Source organism: Dendrobates tinctorius, unplaced genomic scaffold, assembly GCF_039654945.1.
Source record: "Dendrobates tinctorius isolate UK_male_01 unplaced genomic scaffold, ASM3965494v1 ptg000040l, whole genome shotgun sequence".
Lineage (NCBI taxonomy): Eukaryota > Metazoa > Chordata > Amphibia > Anura > Dendrobatidae > Dendrobates > Dendrobates tinctorius.
Genome location: NW_027361708.1, coordinates 25,895,575 through 25,917,237, shown reverse-complemented (window position 1 = coordinate 25,917,237; position 21,663 = coordinate 25,895,575). Strand labels below are relative to the sequence as shown.

The window sequence follows — 21,663 nt, the reverse complement described above, 5'->3', positions numbered from 1 at the left end:
TTAATGCCACTCATGTATAAAGCTGGATTTCCATGTTTAAGTACCGAGTGCATTCCCACCTTTATGATTGCTGGACTTCTACACTTTAGTCCTGTGTGTGTGCTCATTCTTAATATCGCTGTAACGCCTCATTAAATGCGATGTGCTTACTCACATACTTTCTGCTGGACTCCTATGTTTAGTGCCTTGTAAACACCATTGTTATATTACTGTTGGACTGGTTATATAAGCGGTCGCATCCCACTCTTCAGCTACTTTGGACATTTCTATATTGACATGTGTTTTCATTATAATTGCAGGAAGGGCTCTGTTAGTTTTTCTTTACTTGCATCATTTCATATTGTGCTGTGTTTTTGTTACTATTGCAGGAAGTGCCCTGTTAGTTTTGTTACACTTGATAAATATACTTATTTGCATCAATTTTGGTCTCAGTGTCATATTATCCCATGCAATCAGATTCCGCAGTGCCCATATAATTGTTACACAACCTGACCTATAAAATTAAAAAGGAAAAAAATTCCAGCGATGCGGAGGGCAGCTAAAATATATAATCTTTAATCCGACTTCAATAAAAACATAATCTGGCACAATTTGTCGGGTACACTGCAAGCAGAAACTGATCAACTTGCAGTGTACCTGACAAATTGTGCCAGATTATGTTTTTATTTAAGTTGGATTAAAGATTATATCTATTAGCTGCCCTCTGCATTGCTGGATTTTTTTTTTTCCTTTTGTTCAGTCTGCTCATGTGGATCCGTGCTGGGCAGAGGTCAGCAGAGAGAGATTCGAACACCGTATGTGGTGAGCTGCCTAGACCCTCTTTTTCACCTATAAAATTGTTCCACTAGTTAACCCCTTTAGTGAGCATTGTAAAATAACAAAAAAAACATTAGGCAAAGAAGGATCCTTTATCATCATACCTCAGATCAAAAAGTGTAACAAAATGCAATAAAAAAGAGAAATGTAAAGAAAAAAGAAAAATGGTGTAGCTGAAAACGGTATAGCCAAAAAATAAAGTTATAGCTTAGAATAAAACACTGCAAAAATTTTTTTTCTAGAAAATAGTTTTTATTGTGTAAAAGCACCAAAACATAAAAAAGCTTTATAAATGGGCTATCACTTTATTTGTACTGACCCGAAAAATAAAGCTGCCTTATCAATTACCAGAAGGCATAAAAAATCCTGAATTGTTTTATTTATTCTGCCTCCCATAAATCGGAATAGAAAGTGATCAAAAAAATGTCATGAGCCCGAAAATGGATGGTACCAATAAAAATGCAAACTTGTCCTGCAAAAAACAAGCGCTCATATGGAAAAATTATAGCTCTCAAAAATGATAATGCGAAAATTAGCTTTTGAAATAACAAAAAACATTTTTTAGTGTGAGACAGCACTGAAGCAAAAAAAAAAACTGATATAAATCTGCTATCGCTGTAATCGCTCCGACCTGACAATTTAAAGTGTCTAATCACTTATACTGCAGTGCACGGGCACAACAATGGCAGTTTTCACTCCGCAACATCCACTGATGCTTCTTTCAGGAAAACACTCTTGAAGTCAGAAATGGCAGTACACCTGTAGATAAATTCAGAAGAAGCAGAGCAAAACGTGCGCGTCGGGGCAGAGGAACGGGACTCCTATCCATGTGCTTAACGCTGCTAGGATCCAGGTAAAGGTCTCCATGACTTCCATTGGCGGTTTTACACTATCGGGTAGTTTGGGATAGTTTGCCCGTTTTGGGTGCAGCATGTTTTTTGTGACATTAATGCTCTTATTTGAAACTTGTAATAATTCCTTTGAGTAGATGTTTATTGATTTATAAGTGTCAGTCATTATCTGCTGCACCTAATTAAATGGACATGGTTATCTGTCTATATCCATTCCTTTTGTTTACTGTTGGTACAATTTATGAGAATATGTGGGTTGTGTAACTGGAGTAATGTAGATATCATAATTTTGGGGCAAATCATTCCTACCTTTAGATACTAATTAATTGGGTGGTTATTGTGTCCTATTGTGCAGCAATATTTGATAGTAAGTAAGAGTCCTATGCTATGTACCTCTTTTCTTATCTTGTATCTTTTTTGCTATATTTTGTATATTACTCTTGTCAATAATAAAATGTGATTTTATGAATAATATTTTGTTTTTTGCTCACTTTTTCTTTGCTGTACTGTTAGCAGAGAGATGGTGTAAATTGATACATTGGGTTTATGTAGTATTGTCTATTTGTGCCTCTGATTTACATTTTTGCTTACTCTGGATTCTCCAAAGCAGTGAATGGCGGCTATTTTTTCATAAAATTCCAAGTTAAACTTTATTCACCTGTACTGATTTTTTTTGTAAATTTATTCGTATCCTATGTTCGATTTAGTATAGGCAAGGCTAATTCTCTCCTCTATGAAGTTGCATACTGGTCAATTACAACAAACTAGAAAATGCTAAACATGATTCATACTGAAAAGCATGGTTATTCATATACGTTTATGAACAACTTAAAGAAATCTAATAAAATTACTTTAGAATGAAATAATGATAAAGGAACTTGGAACACATAAGTGATGTGTGTCGTTGCTTACCAATTCTACTGATTAAGAAAATGCAAAAAAGCATGTATTGGGTACATGTCCAAGATTTGATGCCTATAGGAGGAATCACACTGTGAAAGCCAGTGCTTTTCCCTAAGGTTAATGGTGTGCAGCCAGTTTGACACTGTTTGCTGTTATTTTTTCCATGTTATCTATTCCAAACATATATTACAGAAACTGACCTAAAGGCATTCCTTTATCATTATATGCTTTGATTTTCTTTCATCTTCTGTCATTACATATTATCCTTGCTTGGTTTATGTGAAATGTTTTAAAAAAGGCACAAACTTCAAATAATGATTAAAAAAGGTTATCATGCTTGTAAAATGTGGTAAAACCCGAATAACATACATGCAATCTTAAACTGATTTGATCATGTACATAATATGATTTACATTCTAATTCTTAAATAAAGAATGTTGATTCATTTATAATTTCTCAATAGCAAAAGATGTACGGTGGCTCAGTGGTTAGCACTGTAGAGCTGGACCCCTGCGTTCAAATCCCACCAAGGACCACATCTGCAAGGAGTTTGTATGTTCTCCCTGAGGATTTCCTCCGGGTTCTCTGGCTTCATTCCACACCTCAAGGACATACTGATAGGTAATCTAAATTGTGAGCCCATCATCAGTGATGATGGTGTCTGTAAAACACTGTGGAATTAATGGTGCTATATAAGTGAGTGTAATAAATAAATATTTGAGAACAAGAAATGTCAAAGCATTTAGTTTTTGCAAAAACCACATCTTTTCAAGATTTTAAAAGCTTTTAATACATGACTATGTTTCTTGACATTTATAGAAATAAGGCCATGTCAAAACTTTGAATATTTGGTTAATGTTTTACCAAAACCTGGAGTGTTTGATTCAGAGGTAAAGTATAAAAAAAAAAGTGCACCAATTCTGCATTTATCACCTACTCTTGGTTTTGGCTACAAATACAAACCCACTCTTGGTTTTGGCTGACAAAAAGCCATCCAAAGAATATTTACAATTGAAATAGAAAAAAGGCAGAAGAACAAAAAAGCAGGAACAGTAAATTATGAAGAACTACAAATAATGCTGCCTTTTGTAAATTTCCATCTGCTCAGTTAAATTATTGAGTGTTAACATACGGTTCCACCATTTCTTATAGCAACACAACATGGCTAATCAATACAGCATATTAAAGAGGTTGTCCACTACTTGAACAACTCCTTCTTGATCTAAATGTTTGACCCTGATAAAATAAAAAACTTATACTCGCCTCCCTTGCTGGCGCCGTTCCCACATTGTTGGCACTCACACTGCCTAGAGTTCTTGTGCTGCTGTTGGACATGTGATTCCGGCCCCCAATCAGTGCTGGCATCACTGTCTCCACCTTAGTACGGATTGAATATGAAGAGGATGTCCGGGGTGCAGTTGATCTCGGACTTCTTTTCCATGTTTAATTTTACAGGAGGTGGAGACAGTGACATCAATGCTGATTGAGCGACAGAGTCACACATCACAACAACAGCATGGGAGCCCTGGGAGAGCGAGTAAAGTCACTGTGGGAATGGTGCCAGTACGAGAGGTGACTTTAAGCTTTTTCCTGTTTTATCGGGGTCAAACATGCCTTTTGAGAAGGGAAATTGACTGAGCTGAGGTCACAGGAGTCACTGAGCCTGTGCAAGCTGACTCCCATTCATTCCCCAGTAGTTTACATCCCAAGCACTTGTATTAGCACCTCCCCCTTGTAAACTGATTATCCCCAGATATGGATTGCGCTGTGGGAATGACTGTACATCGGACAGGTATTGTATATTGTTGGCTTATTTTTAATTTTTTTTACAGGAGTTCGAGGGATTCGAGATGGGTTTAGCAGTGTAATAAAGATGAAAAAATGTGTGGTGTATTGTTTCATTATAAGACTTTATTCTTATTGTGTGTTTATTTAACTCTTTACTATAGGATTAATAATGGATAGGTGTCTTATTGACACCTCTCCATTACTAAGCCAGGCTTTATGTCACCTTACAATAGAAAAGTGACATTAACCCCTTATTGCCCTACTTATCACCACTACAGGCAAGTGGGAAGAACCCTATAAAGCACTAGAACAGGAGCATCTAATAATTGCGCCTTTTCTGGGCATTTGCCGGCTGCTGTTATTGGGCTGGGGGGGCCATATTCAAAGCCCCTTACCAGCATGAGAATAGCAGCCCGCACCTGTTAGTTTTGCTGGGTTGGTTCAAAATATAAGGGAGAGCCCACATCAGTTTTTTCATTAATTCTTCCCTGCTCGCACTGTTGCCAGCAGAGCAGGGAGAATGACAGCCACGTTTAGCACCACATGCAGGGTAACAGCGCTTACAGTAGTGCTACTCCCCAGCGGCCAGCCGTGCTCCCGGAGGACAGTGTACACTGTTCTCTGTGTGCACGTGTAGCGGCACATGCGTCTGGGTCAAAACGGACATGTCTGCGTGTTTTGCACACGGACACACGGTCCGCGAAAACACACTGCCATCTGCATAGACCCATTAATTTGAATGCGTCTACGTGGGTCAGTGTCTCCGGTACATGAGAAAACTGTCACCACATGTACTGGAGCCACTGACGTGTGAAACCAGTCTAAGATGAAAGGGGAGGAAGAAATGCATAAGCATAAATTGTCTATGTTGTGAATGAGTTAATATACCTTATAGACTTAAATAGCCATTTTGATTGAAAAGAATATAAGATAGGACATGAAACAAGCATAAAAGGAATGCCCCACCAACAAAGTTCATTTTATTTAATAGATCACAATTGGATATGTTATTTTTTTTAACTATACATGGAAATAACTTCCTTTAGAGAAATCCACAGCTGAGATTCTGTGCTGTCCTATCTGTATACTCTCTTTTGTTTCCTCCTCTGGCCATGTGGTATGTGAAGACCAAGCTACTCCATGGGTAGCAAAAGCCAGTACACAGTACATAGCAGGGGCACATAAATAAGATCATCTCAGCACAGGAACTTTTTTTTTATTTTTATGGAACTTATTTTTATTCCAAGATTTATTAACCCCTTAACTCCCAGAGCTTTTTTTTCAGTTTTGCATTTTCATTTTTCTCTCCCCTTCTTCCCAGAGCCATAACGTTTTTTTATTTTTCCATCAATATGGCCATGTGGGGGCTTATTTTTTTGCTGACCGAGTTGTACTTTTGAATGACATTATTGGTTTTAGCATGTCGTGTACTCGAAAACGGGAAGTAAATTCCAAGTGCGGTGAAATTGCAAAAAAAAGTGCAATCCCAAACTTGTTTTTTGTTTGGCTTTTTTGCTTGGTTCACAAAATGCTTAAACCTTCCTGCCATTATGATTCTCCAGATCAATATGAGTTCATAGTTTGCTAAAAAAAAATTGTGCCATTTTCCGATACCCGTAGCGTCTCCAGTAGAGTTGAGCGACTTTTGGATTTTTAGGGTCGCGTTTCGTTTCGTGAAACCCGACTTTTCCAAAAGTCGGGTCGAGCAAGATCGTCCGATTATAGGGAAAAGTCGGGGTCGTCCCGAAACACGAAACCCAATGTAAGTCAATGGGGAATAAAAGTCGGCAGTGAGAGGAGGACAGGAAACACACCTACAGTGCCCATTTGAATACCAAAAGCATCAATTCTTCTTAAGCTTGTCAACCTTAATTAACTTCATAATACAAGTTACACACTGAAAAATGGGGGTTATTTGGCTACAGTTGTGGGGGGAGGGCTGTTTCCAGGTTTTCATGTGCCCTGGGTGAAAGAGCGCCCCTTTAACACATACCACAACTCATCATGCTCCGATACGGAAGAGAAATAGCGGTATAGTACAATGAAAAATACTTCACTTTTTACATCTCATGACGAGGCCCATCTATTTCTCCATACAGAATCATTGGTCCCATATAATGTTTGAAACAGTATATGATGAGCTCCACATAATGCTACAGTATATGTTGGTCCCCATGGATGAAGCTCCACTGTCTTATGGGCCCAAATAATGCTCCAAACATAATGGGCCCCATTTCTAATGCTCTAGTGTATAATGGGCCCTGTAAATGCTGCTCCAGTGTCTGATGTCCACCTTTGGAATGTTCCAGTGTATGGTGGGCCCCATCTATCATTCTCCAGAGTATAGTGCTCCCCAAAAATTGCTGTCCCAACATTGAAAACAATCAAATAAGTCTCCTCGCTAGGGAATCCCTGTACTTGTCTGGACTCCTCGTCGTCCCCATCTTCCATCTCACTGCACAGTATTTCAACTTTGCAAGTGCTGTGATCCTGAGCAAGCAGGGGGGGCCCACTCGTTGGCGACGGCACTGGCACAGGGCCCCTGATAGTACGGTGGTGTGTCTGATGGTGGGTGGGCCGAACCTGCACTTTCATCTGCAGCTTCCTCTTTGTCACCGTGTAAGATGGAACTATATATGGGAAGGGTAACCTGAGTTTCATCAGGGTCAGATTCAGGCCGTGTAGCGTGCGAGGGGAATGTAGTGGTCTGGGTCAATGTACCAGCAGATTCATCGAGCAGTGGCTGGGCATCAGTGCACTTGTGTCGCCCCCAGGAGTACGGTCGCCACAGTGGCATTACCTTCCTCCTAGGGAGTGTGATGTCATGCTTGGGAGCAACGAACGATCTCTCTAGCAGGTTAACTGATTGGGCGGCGTTATTCCCACGAGTCATGACCCTCCAAACAGCGTTCATGAAGGCAAAGTGTTTGTTTTACGTGGGCAGTATGGTTGCAAAGCTGAACCTTAAAGGAATGTCCAGAAGGGCACCACCAGGAGTGGAGCCTACGGTTAAATTTGACTCCACCTGGGAAACCTCAAACATGCCAGCTACAGAACAGATGCACACATTGCAAGCTTAATTCCGTTAACGAACGAGACTCCGTCATGCCCCGCGGTCCGAGTCCGGTTTACTAGAGGGACACGTGAGGCTCTGGCACATGAGATTGGCCAATAACTGGTGTGTCATGCCCTTACATGTCCGTGGCTGCATGTGCGCTACACTGAAAAGGCCAGCGTTTGTCGCTTACAGGTGCAGATAACCCGCTGAACAACGTTAGTGATGGGGATCACTGATTACATTTATTACCCGCGAACAATGATTTCCCAGTAAGTGCAGGTCAACCGCAGTTCCGGAATTAGGCCTAACCGTCATTCCTGAAAAAATGAAAAACTTACGTGTGCAAACCACAGGTGCTGTAGCTTGCTTAACAGCTTGCCAGCCGTTCTCACGCCCAGTATGGATTACATGTGATTGCACAAAGGTTAGAAAGGGGACCGTATCCCCAGATAACATGTATGGATAGCGTACACATTCAAAATATATGTCTATACATCAGGAGGCAGGCTCAAACGGTGTCAGGCCCAGTATGGATTGCACGTGATTGCACAAAGGTTAGAAAGGGTACCGTATCCCCGGATAACATGTATGGATAGCGTACACATTCAAAATATATGTCTATACATCAGGAGGCAGGCTCAGACGGTGTTAGGCCCAGTATGGATTGCACGTAATTGCACAAAGGTTAGAAAGGGTACCGTATCCCAGGATAACATGTATGGATAGCATAGTGTACACATTCAAAATATATGTCTATACATCAGGAGGCAGGCTCAGACAGTGTTAGGCCCAGTATGGATTGCACGTGATTGCACAAAGGTTAGAAATGGTACCGTATCCCCGGATAACATGTATGGATAGCGTACACATTCAAAATATATGTCTATACATCAGGAGCCAGGCTCAGACGGTGTTAGGCCCAGTATGGATTGCACGTGATTGCACAAAGGTTAGAAAGGGTACCGTATCCCCGGATAACATGTATGGATAGCGTACACATTAAAAATATATGTCTATACATCAGGAGGCAGGCTCAGACGGTGTTAGGCCCAGTATGGATTGCACATGATTGCACAAAGGTTAGAAAGGGTACCGTATCCCCGGATAACATGTATGGATAGCGTACACATTCAAAATATATGTCTATACATCAGGAGGCAGGCTCAAACGGTGTCAGGCACAGTATGGATTTAACGGCCCAGACTACACAGCGGAGGAGCAGGGAGAGGTAAAGATTGCAAATGCTGGGGCCCTGCCCAAGCAAGGGGGGCCCACTCGTGGGCATCGGTACTGGCACTGGGCCCCTCATAGTACGGCGGTGTGTCTGACATCGGGTGTGCACCACCACCGTCAGAGACACTTGATTGCACTATGAGAGACCCTGTGCCAGTGCCCGCGCCCAAGAGTCGGCCTACCCACCTGTCCAGGGCAATGGCACTCGCACGGTGTCATGTGCTAGGTGGTGACCCCGGCCATGGGGGGGGGAGGCAGCACAGTTAGGGAGTTTTAGAAAGTGGCATATGTTGATGTTGGACATTCAGCTGATGCAAAAGGTGAAATAGGTCAAGTCCCAGGAAGAGGTGGACCAAAGCAAGCCATTTTTCTGTCACCCTATGTGTCATCAGGGGAAGGTGGGACAAAATCCTTGGAAACCCATGCGTGGTTCATTTTAATGAAGGTTAGATCATCCACATTTTGGGTTGACAGACGGGTCCTTTTTTCTGTCAGGATTGATCCAGCTGCACTGAAGACTCTTTCCGATAGCACACTTGCAGCTGGGCAAGCGAGGTCCTGTAAGGCATATTGTGCCAATTCAGGCCAGGTGTCCAGTTTAGCGGCCCAATAGTCAAAGGGGAATGACCTGTGTGGGAGAACATCGATATGGGAGGAAAAGTAGTTTGTAACCATAGTTGACAACTGCTGTCTCCTGTCACTTTCCATCGATGCAGTATTACCAGTTGTGTGAGCGGTACTTGAAAAATCAGTCCACAACATTGTCATGAAACCCCTGCCTCCAATGCCACTTCTGCTGTGTGCACCACGAACACCTCTGGCAAGCTGCCCCCGGCCCGTACGGCTCGTGTGAGAACCATCACCGCTCCTGTGTGCTGGGAATGCCTCAAGCAACCGATTTACCAGAGTTGCTTGTTTATTAGCCAATATTAGGTCAAGGTTCTCCTGTGGCATGATGTTTTGTAATTTACCTTTATAGCGTGGATCCAGGATGCTGGCCAACCAGTAGTCGTCATCGTTCATCATTTTGGCAATGCGGGGGTCCCTTTTTAGGATCAGCAAGGCATAATCTGACATGTGGGCCAATGTTCCCGGTGTCAATGATGCACTGCGAGTGCTGGTTGGAGGAGCACTTTCTGGCAAATCCACATCCCTCCAGTCACGCACAAACCCTGTACCAGACCTTGCCACGCCAACATTTTCACTTGCCCCACGAGATGCATCCTCCTCCCCTAAGTAATCATCCCCATCATCCTCCTCCTCCTCCTCCTCTTCTTCCTCCACCTCGTCCAGGAGAGGTCCCTGAGCAGAAAATGGCTGAATGTCATCAAGGATTCCCTCCTCCTCTTCTTCCTCATCAACATTGGCTGCAGAAGCCTGCTCCTTAAGGTGCGTGAAAGTTTGCATGAGCAGACGCATAAGTGGGATGCTCATGCTTAGGATGGCGTCGTCTGCGCTTACCAGCCGTGTGCATTCCTCAAAACACTGAAGGACTTTACAGAGGTCTTTCAGCTTCGAACACTGCACACCTGTCAACTCCATGTCTGCTTTCAAAGTGCCTGGCCGTGTATCCTCCCACAAATGCATTATGGCCTGCCTCTGCTCGCACAGCCGCTCCACCATGTGCAGGGTGGAGTTCCACCTTGTTGCAATGTCGATAATGAGGTGGTGGTTGGGAAGGTGGAGCAATCGCTGCAGCTTCTGCATACGAACGGAGTGTACAGGCGACCGGCGGATGTGCGCGCACAGTCTTCGCACCTTCTGGAGCAGGGCTGTTAACTCCGGATAATTTTTGAGGAAGCACTGCACCACCAGGTTCAAGGTGTGAGCCAAGCAAGGTATGTGGCTGAGTTTTGAAAGGGCTATGGCTGCCACAAAATTACGGCCGTTATCACTAACTACCTTGCCTGCCTCAAGATGTACACTGCCCAGCCATGACTCAGTTTGTCGCTTCAAGTACTCGGCCAGCACCTCGGCGGTGTGTCTGTCGCCCAAACACATCATCTGCAACACAGCCTGCTGACGCTTTCCACTAGCTGCTCGATAAGGGGACACCTCGTGTGCAACAGTGGCAGCTGCAGATGGAGTGCTCGTACGACTGCGCTCTGTGGACGAGCTTTCGCTTCTGGAGGAGGAGGAGGAGGAGGGTCGAATGCCTACAGCCAACTGTTTCCTATACCGTGGGCTAGGCAGCACTGTCCCACCACCGCTGTCCCCTGTGGACCCTGCATCCACCACATTAACCCAGAGCGCAGTGATGGACACGTAACAGCCCTGGCCATGCCGACTGGACCATGCATCAGTTGTGAGGTGCACCTTTCCGCTCACTGACTGCTTGAGTGCATGGACAATGCGGTCTTTCACATGATGGTGGAGGGCTGGGATGGCTTTGCGAGAGAAGAAGTGGCGACTGGGTAGGTCATAGCGTGGTACTGCATAGGCCATGAGTTCACGGAAAGCTGCGCTTTACACCAACCGAAAGGGCATCATCTCAAACGAGATTAGTTTGGCAATGTGGGCGGTCAAACCCAGTGTACGCGGATGAGAGACTGAGTACTTTCTTGACCTACTCATAGTGTCTGGGAGGGTGAGCTGGACTTGAGAGCTGCATATGGTGGAAGTAGCGGTGGACAGGGCGGACTGAGAGAGGGTTGATGATGGTGATGGAGTTGGTGTCCTTTCTGATGGCCTAGAATCAGTCTTTCAGTGTGGGAAACAATGTAGCGTTGCTGACTACCTTCGTTGTGATCAGTTGCACATGTGGCACTTGAGGTTTGGTGTTGTGTCCACGCTTGCAAGTGCATGGTGTTTAAATGTCTAAGCATGCAACTGGTATTCAAATTTTTCAGATTTTTCCCTCGGCTAAAGGTCTTTGCGCACTTCTTACAGATAACCTTGGCCTGATCATGAGGATTTTGTTCAAAAAAGTGCCACACTGCACTCTTCCTACTTTGGCAGACATTTTGCGGCCTAGCACGCTGTGATCTTTTGACCCTCTGGACAAGCTGTCCAGCAACTCTTTTGATTTTTGGAACCTGTCTTTGGAGTGCTCCGGGCCTGCCAGATAACAGCTGTTGCGATGTCGATGTCTGCTGTGGATGCTCCTCATCTGAGCTATTGTAAGCAGCACCCTCTTCCCCCAATGGATGCCAATCTGGGTCAACAACCGGGTCATCCATCACCTCATCTTCAATGTCATGTGCACCTTCCTCTGTGTCACCGTGTATGGTGGTATAGTGTGCGGGAAGGGGCACCTGAGTCTCATAAGGGTCAGAATCTGGCTCTGTACACTGCGAGGACAATGTAGTGCTCTGAGTGAATGTACCAGCAGAATCATCCATCAGCGGCTGTGCATCAGTGCACTCCATGTCAGATTCATCTTGGCCTGGGTAATTCACCATTTGACTTGATAATCCAGGCATGGTATGTGAAAACAGCTCCATGGAGTAATCAGTAGTATGGCCTGCGTCATCCTTCAATCTTGGTTGGGGTGAAGGACACAAGGAAAGGTGTGGTTCATGAACATGAGCCTCCAATGACGACTCAGTGCTTTTACTTTTTACAACTGAAGAAGAGGAGGCGATAGAGCTGGAGGCTGAGTCAGCAATGTAAGACAAAACTTTTTCCTGATGCTCTGGCTTTAAAAGCGGTTTGCCAACTCCTAGAAAACTAAGCCTTCGAAGCCTTATGGAGCCAGACGATGACGTAGGCTCAACACCTCCTGCATTCGGTCCTATTTTGCTCTTGCCACTACCATCAGATCCACCACCAACACCATCATTACCAGCTGCCAACCCCCGCCCAATTCCACGGCCTCTTCCACCAGCCTTCCTCATTTTTGGTAGAAATGTAGACAAAATCCAACAAACTATATAGTAATGTAAAACAAGGTACAAGGTGTCTATAGGACAGGGGAGATTTTGAATTTCTGCTCACACTAGTGGACACTGGACACTTTTGGATTGTGTGAGGCCCACTGAATATCTGAGCGCTATGTGACAGGCTCGATGGCACAGCTGTGACCAAAGTGACTAGAGGATAAGTGAGATTTTGAATTTCTGCAGACACTGGACACTTTTGGATTGTGTGAGGCCCACTGATATCTGAGCGCTATGTCACAGGCTCGATGGCACAGCTGTGACCAAAGTGACTAGTGGATAAGTGAGATTTTGAATTTCTGCAGACACTGGACACTTTTGGATTGTGGGAGGCCCACTGAATATCTGAGCGCTATGTCACAGGCTCGATGGCACAGCTGTGACCAAAGTGACTAGAGGATAAGGGAGATTTTGAATTTCTGCAGACACTTGTGGACACTGGACACTTTTGGATTGTGTGAGGCCCACTGAATATCTGAGCGCTATGTCACAGGCTCGATGGCACAGCTGTGACCAAAGTGACTAGTGGATAAGGTACAGGAAAGATGTATATCTTTGTACAGTGTTAGCCAGTACATAGAAAAATATTCAGGATTGAGAGTCCTCAGTAGTTGATACCTTTTAATGGCTAACTGAAAAGATGGTAATACATTGCAAGCTTTCGAGACTACTCGGGTCTCTTCATCAGGCTAGACTAATACAAAATCTGAAGTCACATATTTATGCATTTTTTCTAGGCTGTATTGTGCATAAATATGTGACTTCAGATTTTGTATTAGTCTAGCCTGATGAAGAGACCTGAGTAGTCTCGAAAGCTTGCAATGTATTACCATCTTTTCAGTTAGCCATTAAAAGGTATCAACTACTGAGGACTCTCAATCCTAAATATTTTTCTAGAGGATAAGGGAGATTTTGAATTTCTGCAGACACTGGACACTTTTGGATTGTGTGAGGCCCACTGAATATCTGAGCGCTATGTCACAGGCTCGATGGCACAGCTGTGACCAAAGTGACTAGAGGATAAGTGAGATTTTGAATTTCTGCAGACACAGGACACTTTTGGATTGTGTGAGGCCCACTGAATATCTGAGTGCTATGTCACAGGCTCGATGGCACAGCTGTGACCAAAGTGACTAGAGGATAAGTGAGATTTTGAATTTCTGCAGACACTGGACACTTTTGGATTGTGTGAGGCACACTGAATATCTGAGCGCTATGTCACAGGCTCGATGGCACAGCTGTGACCAAAGTGACTAGAGGATAAGTGAGATTTTGAATTTCTGCAGACACTGGACACTTTTGGATTGTGTGAGGCCCACTGAATATCTGAGTGCTATGTCACAGGCTCGATGGCACAGCTGTGACCAAAGTGACTAGAGGATAAGTGAGATTTTGAATTTCTGCAGACACTGGACACTTTTGGATTGTGTGAGGCCCACTGAATATCTGAGCGCTATGTCACAGGCTCGATGGCACAGCTGTGACCAAAGTGACTAGAGGATAAGGGAGATTTTGAATTTCTGCAGACACTTGTGGACACTGGACACTTTTGGATTGTGTGAGGCCCACTGAATATCTGAGCGCTATGTCACAGGCTCGATGGCACAGCTGTGACCAAAGTGACTAGAGGATAAGTGAGATTTTGAATTTCTGCAGACACTGGACACTTTTGGATTGTGTGAGGCCCACTGAATATCTGAGCGCTATGTCACAGGCTCGATGGCACAGCTGTGACCAAAGTGACTAGAGGATAAATGAGATTTTGAATTTCTGCAGACACTGGACACTTTTGGATTGTGTGAGGCCCACTGAATATCTGAGCGCTATGTCACAGGCTCGATGGCACAGCTGTGACCAAAGTGACTAGAGGATAAGGGAGATTTTGAATTTCTGCAGACACTTGTGGACACTGGACACTTTTGGATTGTGTGAGGCCCACTGAATATCTGAGCGCTATGTCACAGGGTCGATGGCACAGCTGTGACCAAAGTGACTAGAGGATAAGTGAGATTTTGAATTTCTGCAGACACTGGACACTTTTGGATTTTGTGAGGCCCACTGAATATCTGAGCGCTATGTCACAGGCTCGATGGCACAGCTGTGACCAAAGTGACTAGAGGATAAGGTACAGGAAAGATGTATATCTTTGTACCGTGTTAGCCAGTACATAGAAAAATATTCAGGATTGAGAGTCCTCAGTAGTTGATACCTTTTAATGGCTAACTGAAAAGATGGTAATACATTGCAAGCTTTCGAGACTACTCAGGTCTCTTCATCAGGCTAGACTAATACAAAATCTGAAGTCACATATTTATGCATTTTTTCTAGGCTGTATTGTGCATAAATATGTGACTTCAGATTTTGTATTAGTCTAGCCTGATGAAGAGACCTGAGTAGTCTCGAAAGCTTGCAATGTATTACCATCTTTTCAGTTAGCCATTAAAAGGTATCAACTACTGAGGACTCTCAATCCTGAATATTTTTCTAGAGGATAAGGGAGATTTTGAATTTCTGCAGACACTGGACACTTTTGGATTGTGTGAGGCCCACTGAATATCTGAGCGCTATGTCACAGGCTCGATGGCACAGCTGTGACCAAAGTGACTAGAGGATAAGTGAGATTTTGAATTTCTGCAGACACTGGACACTTTTGGATTGTGTGAGGCCCACTGAATATCTGAGCGCTATGTCACAGGCTCGATGGCACAGCTGTGACCAAAGTGACTAGAGGATAAGGGAGATTTTGAATTTCTGCAGACACTGGACACTTTTGGATTGTGTGAGGCCCACTGAATATCTGAGCGCTATGTCACAGGCTCGATGGCATAGCTGTGACCAAAGTGACTAGAGGATAAGGGAGATTTTGAATTTCTGCAGACACTTGTGGACACTGGACACTTTTGGATTGTGTGAGGCCCACTGAATATCTGAGCGCTATGTCACAGGCTCGATGGCACAGCTGTGACCAAAGTGACTAGAGGATAAGGGAGATTTTGAATTTCTGCAGACACTTGTGGACACTGGACACTTTTGGATTGTGTGAGGCCCACTGAATATCACAGCGCTATGTCACAGGCAGAAATTGGCTAGTGTATCACAAATTACAAGGTGTATGCAGAATTGGGCAGAGTAGGAATCTCTAGAGTGCAGGTCTGTAAGAACGGAACATGTCCTCGTCTTATTCTCACAGAGTGACACAGATAGCTTCACTGTGGCTGTGATAACAGCCGTTACACGGTACTGTGTGAGGAGCGTACACCGCTGTATGGTGTGAAAAAATGCACGCTCAGTACCTCAGCAGGACAAAAAAAAAAAATTGGGATTGCTTTTAAAAAAGCAGTTTGCAGCTCAGTACCTCAGCAGGACAAAAAAAAAAATTGGGATTGCTTTTAAAAAAACAGTTTGCAGAGCAGTGGGTAAACAACAATGCAGCTGTCAGGAAGCCTTAGAAGGCAGCCCAACAACCAACACCACTGATACACCACAATATAGCCTCCCCTTGCACTGCACACACAGTGACTGGTGTGTTATACAGGCACAATCGCTAGCAGCAGAAGCAGTTTTTTTTTCTTCTTCCCTGCCTAACGCTCTCCCTACAGAATCAGCACCAACCTCTCCCTATGCTAAGATCGGCAGAAGTAAGATGGCGGTCGGCGTGCACGCCCTTTTATACCCCCTGTGACGCCCACCAAAGCAAGCCAATCACTTGCATGCCCTTCTGAAAGATGGTGGTGACCCGTGCCTATGTCATCACGTAGCCCACAGTGTCCGTGGATCCTGATTGGCTCAAAACCGCAAAACAAACTTTTGAAACGCGACTTTGGCGCGTAAGTCGCCGACCTCGTGGCCGACCTCATCCTAGGGTCGGGTTTCGTTTCATGAAACCCGACTTTGCCAAAAGTCGGCGACTTTTGAAATTTTTCGACCCGTTTCGCTCAATTCTAGTCTCCAGTTTTCGTGATCTGGGGTTGGGTGAGGGCTTATTTTGCCCACTGAGCTGACAATTTTAAGGATACCATTTATGTGAAAATATGATCTTTTGGTCGCCCGTTATTGCATTTTAATGCAATGTCGCGGTGACCAAAAAACCTTAATTCTGGCGTTTCTACTTTTTTTCCCTCTACGACGTTTAGCATCGGGTTAATCCTTTTTTTATTGATAGATCGGGCGATTCTGAATACAGCAATACCTAATAGTGTTTTATTTTGTATGGGGAGAAAGGGGGGTGATTTAAACTTTTATTTTTTTCATATTTTATAAAAAAAATAATAATTTTGGCATGCTTCAATAGCATCAATGGGAGGCTAAAAGCATCCACAACTCGATTGGTTCTACTACATATAGGCGTTGAGCAGATTGCATATATGTTGCAGAATTACAGCATTGCTATGAAAGCCGGCCACCGGGTGTCTCTCATAGCAGTGACTCATCAACAACCATAGAGGTCTCTATGAGACCTCAGGTTGTTATTTCAGTGCATCGCTGACCCCCGATCATGTGACAGGGTCAGCGATGCGCTCATTTCCTGTCCGGTGGCTGGAAGCGCCAGTTAAATCCCGCTGAAAGCATTTGACAGCGGGATTTAACTAGTTAATAGGCACTGGTGGATTGCCTATTGTGGGCACATGTCAGCCCATCAAATCAAGGAAGTGTGCAAAAATTCTCCAAATATATATTTTACAGTATGAGCTTTTTAACGAATCAGGAGCGTTTGACTCCAATACTCCTTCTCATCAGGACCAGCTTTGCTCAATCAGATCTCAATGAATCATGGTCTTTGTTAGGTAGACTGTTGTGTTTTAATTTCTGGAATTATGAGATTTTTCATTTAGCCTTAAAAAAAAATATGGTTTGCCCATCTTACAATGCAGGAGGCACATTTTCTGTGACACACAAGCTGCATTGATCGTTATGGATCCTATGTTATGTTTATATATATTGACGGTGAGATACTGACCCGTGTGAACCCTCATAAGACATATGGCTGATCATATTTAATTCTTATATATTGTTAATATATTTGGTTGGCATATTTTGTCTATTCTGTCATGTGTGTCTATATCAGCTACACATATTCATTAGCTTATGTTGTTATTCAATGCTACGGCTTTGTAATAATTATTTGGGCCTATCAATTAAATTGGTGTGTGCTCCAAAGGTTCCCTTTAATAGGGATCATTCTATTTCCTGTGTATTCCTGCAGTTTATTACCCTGTATTGCTTTTGGGTCATTTACCAGATATATCCTATTGTATTGCACTGTAGTACTTTATTGTTTAGTAATGATGGAGGTTTTTGAATATTCAGTCCTTTCGGGGGTCATTTAGGGACAGCCTGCTTTGAGTGAGGGCTCCGTATTGAATTTAGGGTGCCAACCTCTGCAGCAAGGTAGGGCAAGTGAAGATTATTACACTTCCACTACCCCTTTTAGAATGGCTTTCTCCCTATCTATGGTTATTAACAGTATTATGTAGATATGTCCTTTATCCTATAGTGTGTTATGTTTACGTACGGGTATTTTTTAGCTGCAGGAATAAAAGTTACATTTTAGGAGTAATTCTTTTTCACAGATTAAATAAGGCCTTATAGTTGGCCCTCTTGTTTCACTTTTAAGAAGATGCTCACCTTCACAGAAGTTCCTGTTACAATCTTGTATATAACTTACAAGGGCATAAGTCAATGTAATTTGGGTATAGTTTGAGAGAGGTAGAATTCATGTTGAAGTCTATCCATACAAACCTTCTATGTCTCTAATTTTAATGACAGCTAGCTCACTTACACCTCAGTGATTTCCTTTTTTTCATGTCAAAGAGGACACCTAAAATGATTAAATAAAAGTGAAATTGTTATGAAGTTTGTATAAGGAATATGACAATCAATGATCTCTTTATATTAAAGATGAAAGGCAGTTTCTCTTGTTGGTGCAGATTTCTTCATAAACTGACCAGCATTACTGTCCATAGGCTGTAGATGCAAGAACATGTCATCATCAAAAAAGCAGCTTTCCCACGTGGGTTGTTTCACAATTGGTGGAGTCTAATGGACCAGTCTAGTCACAGGCTTTTCCATTAACAACCATTTTACACACAATAGTGCTCTGCAGTTTTTCCAGAAGGTAGCACAAACAAGAGACAGTGGACAACCCCTTTGAGTCTTCATTTTTCTATTATTCATGTTTCATTACAAATTAATAATGCATTAGCAAATGAAAACTTAAATTACCATGCTATGCTTTTATATACAGAATGTGACATCAGGTGTGAAAAGTCAATAATCTAAGGGGAAATAAGATTTAAAGCCATGCATATTTCAATATTTACTACAAACACGAGAAGTTTTACATTGGAGGAAATTTTTGAACTTTAAATATTAGAAGAATATATAATTAGAGCTGGGCGGACACCTGGATATTCGGGTCCAATGGGTTGAGCCAAACAGTTACAAAAAAAATTTGGGTTCAGGAAACAGAACAGTACCCAGACTCGAATCAGAACTCGGACCCAATTGACTTGAATGGGATGTCCGAACATCCAGTGTTTGGCACACTGTCATGTGTATGACAGTGCCACAAGCACTGCTTTTGATTGGAGGTAAAATTGTCACCGCCAGTCAGACAGCCGCTGTGATCAGAGGTATAAAGTTTACCTCCGGTCACTGGTGTCAACTGATAGGACTACTGCTCCCATCAGCTGACATTTGCTGCCGATAATAACAGTGAGAACAGGAGCAGCTGTTGGGAGAATTCTTCATAAGATACCTGCTCTGAAAAACCATTTAAAAAAAGGCGTCGGTTCCACCATATTTCTGTTTACCAGCCAGGCAAAATTCACAGTTGGTGAGAATAGAAGACCATAAAGGATACCATTTAGACAAAATACCATAAGACTACTAACCATGTGATTAGTTCTCAGGCATACATAGGATAGACACTCCAGGATATATCATAAATAAAAATATATTATAAAATTCACAGCTAGTGGCTGCAACCCTCAGCTGTCAGCTTCAGCAAGGCTGAAGATACCTGCTTTGAAAAACCATTTAAAAAAAGGCGTCGGTTCCACCATATTTTTGCTTACCAGCCAGGCAAAATTCACAGTTGGTGAGAATAGAAGACCATAAAGGATACTATTTAGACAAAATACCATAAGACTACTAACCATGTGATTAGTTCTCAGGCATACATAGGATAGACACTCCAGGATATATCATAAATAAAAATATATTATAAAATTCACAGCTAGTGGCTGCAACCCTCAGCTGTCAGCTTCAGCAAGGCTGAAGATACCTGCTTTGAAAAACCATTTAAAAAAAGGCGTCGGTTCCACCATATTTTTGCTTACCAGCCAGGCAAAATTCACAGTTGGTGAGAATAGAAGACCATAAAGGATACCATTTAGACAAAATACCATAAGACTACTAACCATGTGATTAGTTCTCAGGCATACATAGGATGGACACTCCAGGATATATCATAAACAAAAATATATTATAAAATTCACAGCTAGTGACTGCAACCCTCAGCTGTCAGCTTCAGCAAGGCTGTTTATCAAGAAAAGAGGGGTCTCCATGCTGTATTTTTTAATTATTTAGATAAACAATTATAAAAAAGGCATGAGGTCCCTCCATTTTTGACAACCAGCCAAACTAAAGCAGACAGCTAGGGGTTGGTATTCTCAGGCTGGTAAAAGGACATGTATATTGCCCCCAGCCTAAAAATGGCTGCCCACAGCAGCCCAGAATAGGCGCATGTACAGTATCAGATGCGCCAGTTCTGGAGCTTTGCCCGGATCTTCCCACTTGCCCTGTAGTGTTTGCAAGTAGGGGTAAAAATTGCGGGAAAAGAAGAAAAGTTCCAGCTTTAGGTAAAATTCCCAAAATTATCTTTATTTCATCAAAATGAATTAAAAGTAGTGGACAGGATGGTCAGCTTGACAAAGAACAATCATGTTCGAAACGCATTGCTTGCATCCTGTCCACTACTTTTAATAAATTTTGATAGAATAAAGATAATTTTTGGAATTTTACCAGAAGCTGGAACTTTTCTTCTTTTCTCTGTATTTGCCAACTTGAAAGGTTGGCTCGTGGTTCCGTGAATGCTGGATTTTAATGAACTTCAAAAGTTGAGCTGTCATGATCTTTTTTCTGCTTTTGTACTAAAAATTGTGGGGTTGATGTCACATTTGTATTGTCAGGTGACATCAAGCCCATGGATTGCTAATGAAGAGGGGTCTATAATACACCTATCCATTACTAATCCTATAGTTGTATGATAAAGACACAACCAGAATGAAGTCTTTTATTTGAAATAAAATAAAACACACTTTTACCTTTGTATTTAAAAATAACAATCACAGTTATACTTACCTAACACCCGTTCCATTGAATCCTTCATCTCCTATAATAAAATAAAATTAAAAACAACAATAACCCACACATGTCAGTCTTTCTTTCCCATGTCATAATCCATGTCTTAAGAATAAACAGTTTTCTCCTGGTGAACTGAGGTGAACTCACCTCTGCATTGTAAGACTTTCTCATGGTATAGCGGAGATTTCACTGAAGTCACTGCAGTTCAGTCCAGATGTGAATGCAGCCTCAGTGTCTGACGGTAATCTCAATGATGTTATCACTAGTCACTGATGCGGTGCTCGCAGCAGCTCATTCACCAGCGCTTTCAGCCTGGACGGTTGCATTTTGGCTTCGTTCAGGTTGAAAATTATTTATCCACCAGACATGGATTACGGCATGGGACAGAGCAATGGACCGGTAAGGGATATTGTTGTTTTTTTTGTTTTTTTTTTAACTACAGGAGATGAGGGATACAGTGGAATAAGGTGTTAGGTGATTATAACTCTGTTTGTTGTTATTAAATGAAAAAGTAAAAGTATTGTATTTTATTTCAAATAAAATACTTTTTTTCTGGCTGTGTCTTTATTTACCATATAACAATAGTATTAGTAATGGATGGGTGTCTTATACATGCCTCTCCATTAGTATTCTATGGGCTTGATGTCACCTGGCATTACAAAGGTGACATCAACCCCACAAATTTAATCCCCACTTGCAATTGCTACAGAACAAGTAGAAAGAGTGCCCTGTCATGATACAGGATGGGATTTTGTCTTTGTCCCATCCT

General features: G+C 42.6%; 1 long non-coding RNA gene across 1 annotated transcript in view; it reads left to right on the top strand.

Annotated features, from left to right (window-relative positions):
• LOC141088753 (uncharacterized) overlaps positions 1-21,663 on the top strand; it is a 133,445-nt gene that overhangs the window by 257 nt on the left and 111,525 nt on the right. Inside the window, exon 2 of the long non-coding RNA XR_012232047.1 lies at positions 1,542-1,669. This is a non-coding gene — a long non-coding RNA (uncharacterized lncRNA). The remainder of the gene's footprint in view (positions 1-1,541; positions 1,670-21,663) is intronic.